At 31.1% G+C, this 9,640-nt stretch overlaps 1 long non-coding RNA gene across 1 annotated transcript; it reads right to left on the reverse strand.

The window, feature by feature from the left end:
- Positions 1–3,045: 3,045 nt before the first annotated feature.
- LOC148606179 (uncharacterized) lies at positions 3,046–7,240 on the reverse strand. Its single transcript, XR_015915336.1, has 3 exons — positions 5,929–7,240; positions 3,692–3,754; positions 3,046–3,280 (listed from the first exon to the last, which is right to left on the reverse strand). It is a non-coding gene; the product is annotated as an uncharacterized LOC148606179 (long non-coding RNA).
- Positions 7,241–9,640: the final 2,400 nt, after the last annotated feature.

Here is a 9,640-nt window from a genome sequence, read left to right on the forward strand (position 1 = left end):
AAAAAAAATACCATATCAATCAGCGACTTTAACCTAGTGAAACTTTTTATCTCCTTATCAGACAATTCCTGTATTTACTTGTTTAAGTATAATAAGTCCTGTTTAATTTAAATTGAAATTGTAATATGTAATAAATGACAAATAGATAAGAAATGATGAGTTAGGTAAATTATGTCAACTTCCTGAAAGAAAATGTGACCGCCTCGTAAGGATTTTGGATGAATAAGAAAGTAACGCACCCTCGTCTTTGCAGAAGTTGTTATGAAATCAATTACAGACGGAATAAATCTTCATGTAATCGGATATGTAAAATTCGAGTTCCAAAATACACAAACCACTAATGCCATTGGTATTTTAATGATGTTAACATATGTTAGCAATCTTTAAATGCAAAAGAATACTCTTTTTTGATATTACTTAACTTCAAACGTATCATGATGTAGCAGACCTTTTCATTTGTTAAATGTTTTGCTTTTTTTTTAAATAAATTACTGAATGTCACTAGGAAGTCATTTTTTCCTGCAGTGTCCGACCCACTGTAACCGACAAAAGATGCAGAATCAGAAGTGTCGCTGCACATGAAGATGCAAGACATAGGTTGTAATAATAAATTGGTTATAAGTATTCACTTCATGATTTTGGCAAATCTGAATTTTTCATTGATCGTTAGCTGTAAAAATATTTCCATCATCAGCTTTATACATAGACTGAACTTGAAATATATATGATACAGTTAAAGTTCGTTTGAAATGGAAACTTGATGACAAAAGATATGGTTTGACTTTCTAATCGTTGAATGTCCTTTTCGTAATGACACTATACCAGTATGGTAATATTTGTAAATCCCAGTCTTTGTCGTACATGTCACGTTATATCCTTTTCGTAGGCCGACGAAATGTAAAATTAGCCTTATATGTAGGGAAATAACCAAATTACCGAACTGATTTTACTTCCGACAATAGTCAAATTGAATAGTTAAAGGGAGAAATATGCAGTCTTTGTTGATATTATTTGTACATTTTTTTCGTTATCGTCACCACATTTTAATTGACCGATCTAATGTTTTATTTAAACAGATGAGACAAAATATCTTCAATTAGATTCAATTTTATTTTACGTCTTAACTCATCTGTTATGTGACGGATCTTTGTGGTAGAGCAGGACTTAAGGTTCAAATGATGCGATCATTCGAGTTTTTTCGTGAAGTTCTTATTGCAAGTGTTTTTCGTTTGGTTGTTATTTTTTTGTTTTGTCTTGGTTGTCTTTTTGTGCACTTTTTATATGCTTTTATGTTATAATTTAGGGATAACAGCACTAAACAACTTGTTAGAATGCTTCATTCAAGCTCCATAACACACCAATTATTTTAATGCTATTGTATGTAGATAGATTCTTCTCCTTTATTCACATTTTGACTACGTATATGGCTGAACTTTCTTAGCTTGAGAACCTCGCATATTTTGTGGATATGATTTCGTTTGTTGTGTGTCTTTTTGGGATTTTCATTATTCTTTCCATATTGATACATATGGTCACTTTACAAGTTCACTTTACCTTTTTTCCTTTGTTTTTTGATAATGTAACGTTCCTCTTTTTCTCTTTATTCTTAAGCCTATTAACTCCAGGGTAATTTAAAAATTCAATGTCTATTTAGAGTGGAAAGCAACATTAATAATCTCATATTATATCCATTCAACACAACACACATGACTATAAAAGGAAATTAAAAACGCAAAACGTAGTTCATACACCATGTGAAGTTTTTCTGCATTAAATATTAATGATAAACAATTGCATGGATGACGATACATAATCGCTTGTCTATATTTGACCATAGAATCAAATTGTTGACAAACTCGTACATAAAACTTTATTTAGAATAATTGTGAGATAGTTTATAGTTGGTTGTTCATTAAGAAAAACAACCTATTCGTTGACCTTTATACAAAACATTTTATTTCATTTTATAAATCTTCATTTTTGAAACAAAATTTTCTCATTTAGAAAAGGTTAGACATGCAATTTTGGAATTTAAAAAGAAATCATTTTCCGGATCTGAACCGTAATATCATATTAATAAACCTTAAATCAGAAATGATGTTGAAAGACTCGTTAAATTAAAATAAACAAATATTAAAATGGAAATAACATTTTTAAAAATACACAATATACGATAAAAGGGTCATTTTGAAAAAAAGAACGGATACGGAAAAAACATAACCAATGAACCATAATCTAAAGACAAAATTATTCAACAAAAAATCTACAACGCAAAATGATAATCTTAAGACACATTTTATGAAATAAATGCAGAATTGATTAGTATGTGGTTCGAAAATATTTGTATAGTGCTTATATTATTTTGGATACAATTTAGATTTTGTTTGTTTCATGTGTTTACCTTAAAGACTGGCTAATTGAGAAAACATTCTTCTGAGTAGACAGAATCTTTTATTTGATTCTAAAACTCATTACAAAATAATTTTCAAATTGATAAACATAGTTGCAAGGTAGAATCCCATAATCATACAGAGCATGTACGATATAATTACCGGTGGAAATTGATTAAAAAGAACACACTAAAAAAAAAAACAAAACAAAAACGGTAACCAACAATTAACATATACTTTACTTTGTATGTATAATTTTAGTTACTTTATGTTCTTTGTTGTGTATGTCTGTTTTCAATGTCTGGTCTTTGTCCCTGGATTACATTCCTTTGATTTCCGCTAGAATCGTGGTTCCTTCAATCAAAAGCCGAACATGTCTACAATTTGTATCACTTATAAAGTACTTTACAACTAAATTATCATTTAATATCAAAAGAAGAACTTTAATATACTTTTCTAAATACAACTTAAACTGAAAACGTTGTACACTAACCAGTTGTGTTTTTTTTCACCTATCTTGAAAAAAAAAAACGAAATGGCAAATGAGAGATTTAAATTGAACAAAATTAGCACAAGGAGTTGTTTGCCTTCAGATCACTGATACAGTAACTAAAACGCATGCTTATTCAACTAAGATAATATACATTTATATATCTTTTATTTAAAAAAAAAACAAGGTAGAATCTACAGTTAAATTATATCATCTAAATGTTTCACTTATTTTAGTTTTAATATAAAAAAGCACAACAACGACAACCAGAGACATCAAACAGCTAAGTTCAATAGAACGCGAGCTGATTTGTCAAGTAGACCCACACTGGCTGGATGAGCACAAAGGGAATATCCCCTTTTCGAAACACTGACATTACTCCGTAGCCCAGCGCTATTGCCTATAAAGATAAAGATAAGTTTGATGATGATGTATTCTTGACCTTATGATTTAATTTAATTTTTTTATTAGATAAAGCAATCTTGCCAATCATCTTAAAGGCATAATTATGTGACAAACCTTTCTTGAAGATTTACTTGCTGACTTATTATACTAAAATTAGATTACATGTATACGAAATATGTCTCATATTTTCCCCGGTGTGTAATATTAATCTATTTCGCACCGGTTATTCAATGTGTACAACCTGATGAGAATATATCATACAACTACATATTACAGTCCTGAATTTATTCAAGAACATTTCTTTTTTTACTTTTCTTTGTTATGAATATGAAAACAATAAGAAGGAACATACCTTACAGTTAAATTCTTTTTAATTAACTAGTATTGAATTAGAAAAGCTACTTACCTATAACAATGGAACTGCTTTAAAGATATGTTCACTGAGTCGATTTCTTACTGACGACTTGTTCTACAAATAAACTGAAAACCTTTAAAACATTTTACTGATTTTTACTAATATTTCGTCGCATTAAACATTTGGGTAAATACGTAAATGGATATTGACAAAAGTTTCGATAAATGTTTTCCTCAGCGTGCGGTTGATTCTTTTAAACATGCTTTCAATTTCAGAACGCTTAATTCAAATGTAAATTCCATCGATTTTTTTTCTTTTCAATTATCTGTACTGTAGTACTGGAATTCACCCGATGAATTTTGAACAAATAATCGGGTAAACCTGCCTAACATAAAAGCGTAAATGTTGATCCCTGTTTTTTTTAAATAAATTTATTAACAATTCCTGCAATACATTGAGAACCACTTACATCCCACAAATATTAAAGAAATGACTGTTATATTTTTCGAGCCATGAAGGAATGGCCTCAATCACGTAGTACATAGATAACATGCATAGCAGGTTATTTTCAAGTGTACTCCACGGGCATTTATGGTATATAAATTGACCGAAAATATAGAACAATCCTTATAGTTCAAATTTAGTATCAAAACTTAAGGAGTAAATCATCATAAAAGGTAAATTGCATCACAGTCACACATCAAAATATGGTCAATAAGATGGTGGACAATTCTTTCTTATCCAATCAGAAAGTGTGGTACTTCATGACTTAATAATAGGATAATTAATTGGAAGAAGCGAATAACCAAAATATGATCACGAGTGCCGAAGAACGCCTAGATTTAACGAGTGTGCAGAACTTGGTCCGCGTACGAGTTAAATTTTACAGCGTTCTTGGCATGAGTGATCATTTTTTGGTTATTCACGATAACCAATTGATTATCCTATTTATTATATAGATTTCCTCAATTCCTTGCAATTTTCAACATTTATTTTAAAGAGTGAATTATCGAAATTTATTTCACGGAGAACATTCGATAAAATACTGCTATCTATATAATAGGTTATTTTATCACATATGTACTGTCCATAAATTAAGGACGTTAAGGACCACATAATCCCAACATCTTATGTATCTTACATTACCTAAAATAATAATGTTGGATATAGTTGAAACGATTGCATTCTTATCTTAAATCATCATGTATTCTGCATTAGCTGTCATGATTACTTGGAAAATAAATATATTCGAAGACAACAGAATAACCTTAAGATTGACTCCAGCTGTATTTCTTCGAAAAAAAAAACGCTTAGTTCAGAATTTGACCGGAAGCAAAGTTGTTGGATACATTTATTGTTGTTATCTATTGAATTAATGTTATTATATTCATTTCATATATCTCAAATACATTTTAGCGTGTCTGAGCGCTGAATTCGTTCCATCCACAAACATTTCGACGGTTGCCACTTCGACAAAAATTTTAGAGGACCAGTTCATTTCTAGTTTTCGTGGTATTTAAATAGGAATCGAAATTCTCAAATTTAAAATCAGAATCTGTCAGGTCATTTTATTTCTTGAATTGCACATGGTAGAAACACTTGGTGATAAATTTAGCTTCCTATTTTGGTATACCGGTAAGTGGTTTTGAGTACTTTTTGTATACAATTAATATGTGGATTTAGATCTTCCCTTGTATTAGACAATATACTGATATTTGTGATGTTAAGTGGCACCCAAGCTAAGAATCATGCAAAATGTGATTCATGGGTAAAAGCCTATATATTTTTATTTTTAATATTTTGTATTAATTTTGTAATAGTAAACACAGAATTACATTCTGATTTTCATGTAACCCGAGTTCTTAGAAAATAAAATTATGGAATGCACTGTTGATTTCATAATTAAGGGAGATAAGTCTGTAAATGACACTCAATTACAATAGAATCTACTGGATCTTCAATGTTGATTATCTCCTAAGAGCAGGCCGATTTGAATGAATAATTACTCATTTCATAGTATTCAATAAAACAACCTAATTTTCGAGTGTATCACATATTTCAGATTTTGCATGAATCTTAAAAAGATAGCTACTGAATATAACTGGAATTTTTGCATTAACATCTATTGAAGAATAAAAACAATAGTACAAATCACATTTCTGAAAACTTAGTGGTCATTAACTTACGGCCAAGTGCATATGCATGAAATAAGATAATAAAGATGTATTACACGTGATAAGATAAAAAGGCTGTATGATGACAAAAATATAGCTGAAGACAAGGCTTACATCATTCATCTTCATTTTCAGTTCTTCTTCCTTTTTGTCCATCAGTTCTTTTATTTTTGTGTCAATATTTTCATCAATGCTCATTGACAGTTTGCCTACTTTTACTTCAATAACATTCATAGTTGCTGTCAGTTCACTTATTTTGGTGTCAACTCTATCATTTATTTTCATTGTCAGTTCCATCTCCTTAGCATCCACTATACTTTCTAACTTCCTTGTCAGTCCTTCTACTTTAGTATTGACATCATTTATCTTCGTTGAAAGTGGGTCTTCTATGCCATTCACATTCGTTATCAGTTCCACTACTTTGGTCTCCCCTTGTTTGATCTCCTTAGTCAAGGTGCGAACTTCTCTGTTCACTTTTTCATTTATCTTCAATGTCAGTTCTTCAACTTTTTTGTTTACTGCACTATTAATTGTCGTTGTGAGTTTGCTTATTTTTATGTCCACTTTATAATTTATCTGTGTCGTTAGTAACCTAACTTATGTCTCCACGTCATCATTTATCTTTCCTTTTAGTTCTTCAACCTTTCTGTTCACGTCATCTTTAATTGTCGTTGTCATTTCTCTCCACCTTTTCCGTCAGTGTTCCCATTTATGTCTCCATATAGATATCTACAGTAAGTGCCTTCACTTTTAAGTCCACCTTATTATTAATCTTCCTTCTCAATTCTTCCTCCTTTTTGTTTTTGTTCATTGCCGTTTTCGGTGTCTCGTAGTTTGTCTTAACTACGCCGTCTATTCTCGTTATCAGTTGACCTATTTTTGTGTCAATTTTATAGTGTATCATCATTGTCAATTCCTCTTCTTTTGCACCCACTTTATTATTTATTATTGATGTTAGTTCCTCCTCTTTATTGCCAAATTTATCATCTACCATTGATGTCAGCTTCTCAAATTTTCACTCCATTTCATCTTATATTTTATCTGTCAGTTCCCTGCTTTTTTTGTTCAATTCATCATTTATTTTCGTTGACAATCCCTCTACTTTAATTTGGAGCCAGCTGAAATATTCATCTTTGTTTTTAGTTTTCCATTTTCTATTTCCACTTTTTCATTAAAAGTCCTTGTCAGTTCCTTCACTGAATTATCCACTGCATCATTCATTTTCATTGTCAGTTCCTCTAATTTCATCAGTTATTTAGTTGTGTTTTCCTCTAATCATGTGTGTATCTATTCATATATATTTTTTTTCGGGTTTGAAAATAAAAATATTTCGATTAAAATTATGTTAAGATCGTTTGAGTAATTAATTGAACTGATATTCTTGCACTGCAATATTGGTTGAAATGCTATGTCTGTCCAGTTTTATTTTGGCCTGTCTGGGGTCAAAGTTAATCGGGAATAAACCCATATGTTTATATGTAAAAGTGGAAACTAATGGTTATCACATGCTTGTGTAATCACGCGGTAATCGACATTTATTATATATAAATAAGTATGACACTTAAATCCCAATAGATATAGTAATACTAATAGAGTTCATATACGTGTCTATACTATTTCTGGAAGCTTCCCCAAATTTAAAGAAGAACTGTTTTATTCTGATTTTACGGTTCATTTAATTTTGAATACGTCTTTGGGAAAATCTGTCATTTTAAATGATTTTATGTTTGTGGAATTTCATTGCAAGCGTGCCAAAGCTACCAAACTACATAGTTTTTTTCACATCAGGCATATCTAACGGTAAGAAGAAGCAATTTACCTTAGCAAGCACACATCTAAATCCTTTTGAAATCAACACCGCACACGCGCTTTTCCTTTTCCTCTTTCGTCTACCCCGGACTTGCCTTTTTATGAGCAACTCGGCGGGTGTTTCTAGAAAAGCAGAGGACGCTTACCCTCCCGGTGGACCTGGTCCGACCTTTTCATTTCCTTTTGTTACTTTGTATGTATCATTGTGGTTATTTAATGTTGTTTATTGTGTGTTTCTCTGTTTACCATGTCTGGACTTTGTCCCTGGATTACATTCTTTTGATTTCCGTAAGAATCTTGGTTCCATTGAATACTCTTTCAAACAACTGCATTCTGTTACACTTATAATATGAATATGTATGAGAACAAAAGTGAATGTAGCTGGGATAAACACATAATGGAATAACAGTAAATTTGAATGCAAAATGTATAATTCCTAGAGCGCGCAACCATACGTTCCCAAAAAACTAAGATAAAACGACATAGCAGTGTTACTCTATGAATAAAAAAAACCAAAACAGTATCATAGAGACATTCTTTTCCCATAATTGATAGGTCCGCACTGAGTAATAACCATGCTCAAAGTATTTATATAGCTTCCGAGCATTGATAAAAGACATTGGTTGTAAGAATGTCATGGTTAAAATCACAAAATCCTGATGTATCATTATTTTACAAAAATCACGTGCTATGTACAGATGTTTGTTTCCTTCATGTTCATCTAGCCGCTTTTATCTAAATTGTGTAAATAATTTAAATTTTCGTATGGGTGTTTATTTATAACTTCGTAAAAAACGAATGCAAAAACGATGAACAAATCAATTTTCATGGTGCAGATGGATACAACGCAGCGATTCATGATGAAGACCATAAACTTTCTTCAATTGATCAATAGTTTTCCTGTACCATCGATCTCTGGATGAAGGTCCAGATATGAGGCTGGCTTCATAGTGTCTGTAGTATCCTTTATCGCAAGTTCATTGGGGGTAAATGCTATGTATAAAATCCCCGAAACTAGGATTGTTTAACGATAATAATGGAAACTGAGATCAAACAATCTGACTAAACGATGTTCCTTCCTCTGAATTATGCAAGCTGTATAGTCAGCCTCAAACGAGTTTAAGAAATAAGTCAGCGAGTAGAGGAACACAATTTGTTCCAATTGGAATGCCAATCGATTGTTGAAAATGTTTATAAAAAAATTCTAGCATTTTGAAAAACGTCTTTTTCGGTATATTTGGAAGATGATTTGAAATAATTTTTGTTTCCAGAGTATAAAGAATCTATATCAAGTATCTAGGTGTACCGTCTTCTTTGGAGTAACAATGATGTATAATGTTTTTGAGTCGGGATTTTAAGTGATTATTGGAAATAGAAGTATAAAGAGTTGAAAAGTTAAAGATTTTAATTCTATCGTATTTTGATAATAATCTTTAATTGAGGGTTTCCAGAAATTCTATTTTTCAGGAATCACATTGAATTTATACCACTACGGAAGTAACAAGTAAAAACTATCTTTTATAGCTTTGAGTATAGAAGTTGAAAATTTTGAAAGTGGTACATTTTACAGATCCAGCTTTGTAGCGTTGTTTGTATGGATTTTGTAGCGTTTAGGAATCTAGAACAAAGACGGCAGTTCACAATCATCTTTGGTTAAGAGACCAAAAAGGATAGTACAGATTTATGCGTTTCCAATATCTCTTCTTTGAAGAGTCTGGTAGCAGTATAGGTTCTTATTACTGCATTTTTTCTATGTCTACCCTGATAATAAATATTGGATGTAATGGGTTTCGCTAAAACAATGTTGTTTTGGGTTTTGTCTGCCGGTACGACAACATATTTGTCATATATAGTGAACAATGGTGTTGCTATATCAGGGTCTTTGAAAACTGATTTAGCATTTGACACTGATTGACATACCAAAAACTTTAATACGTTTCAAAATTAAAGACTTCACAGCCTGTACCAACTCTCGTTTTATCCATTTTCTTGCATAGTCCACAACGGCATGCATAAA

Source organism: Perna viridis, chromosome 9 (genome assembly GCF_037379345.1).
Source record: "Perna viridis isolate PV_CMFRI_1.1 ecotype Kerala chromosome 9, ASM3737934v1, whole genome shotgun sequence".
NCBI lineage: Eukaryota > Metazoa > Mollusca > Bivalvia > Mytilida > Mytilidae > Perna > Perna viridis.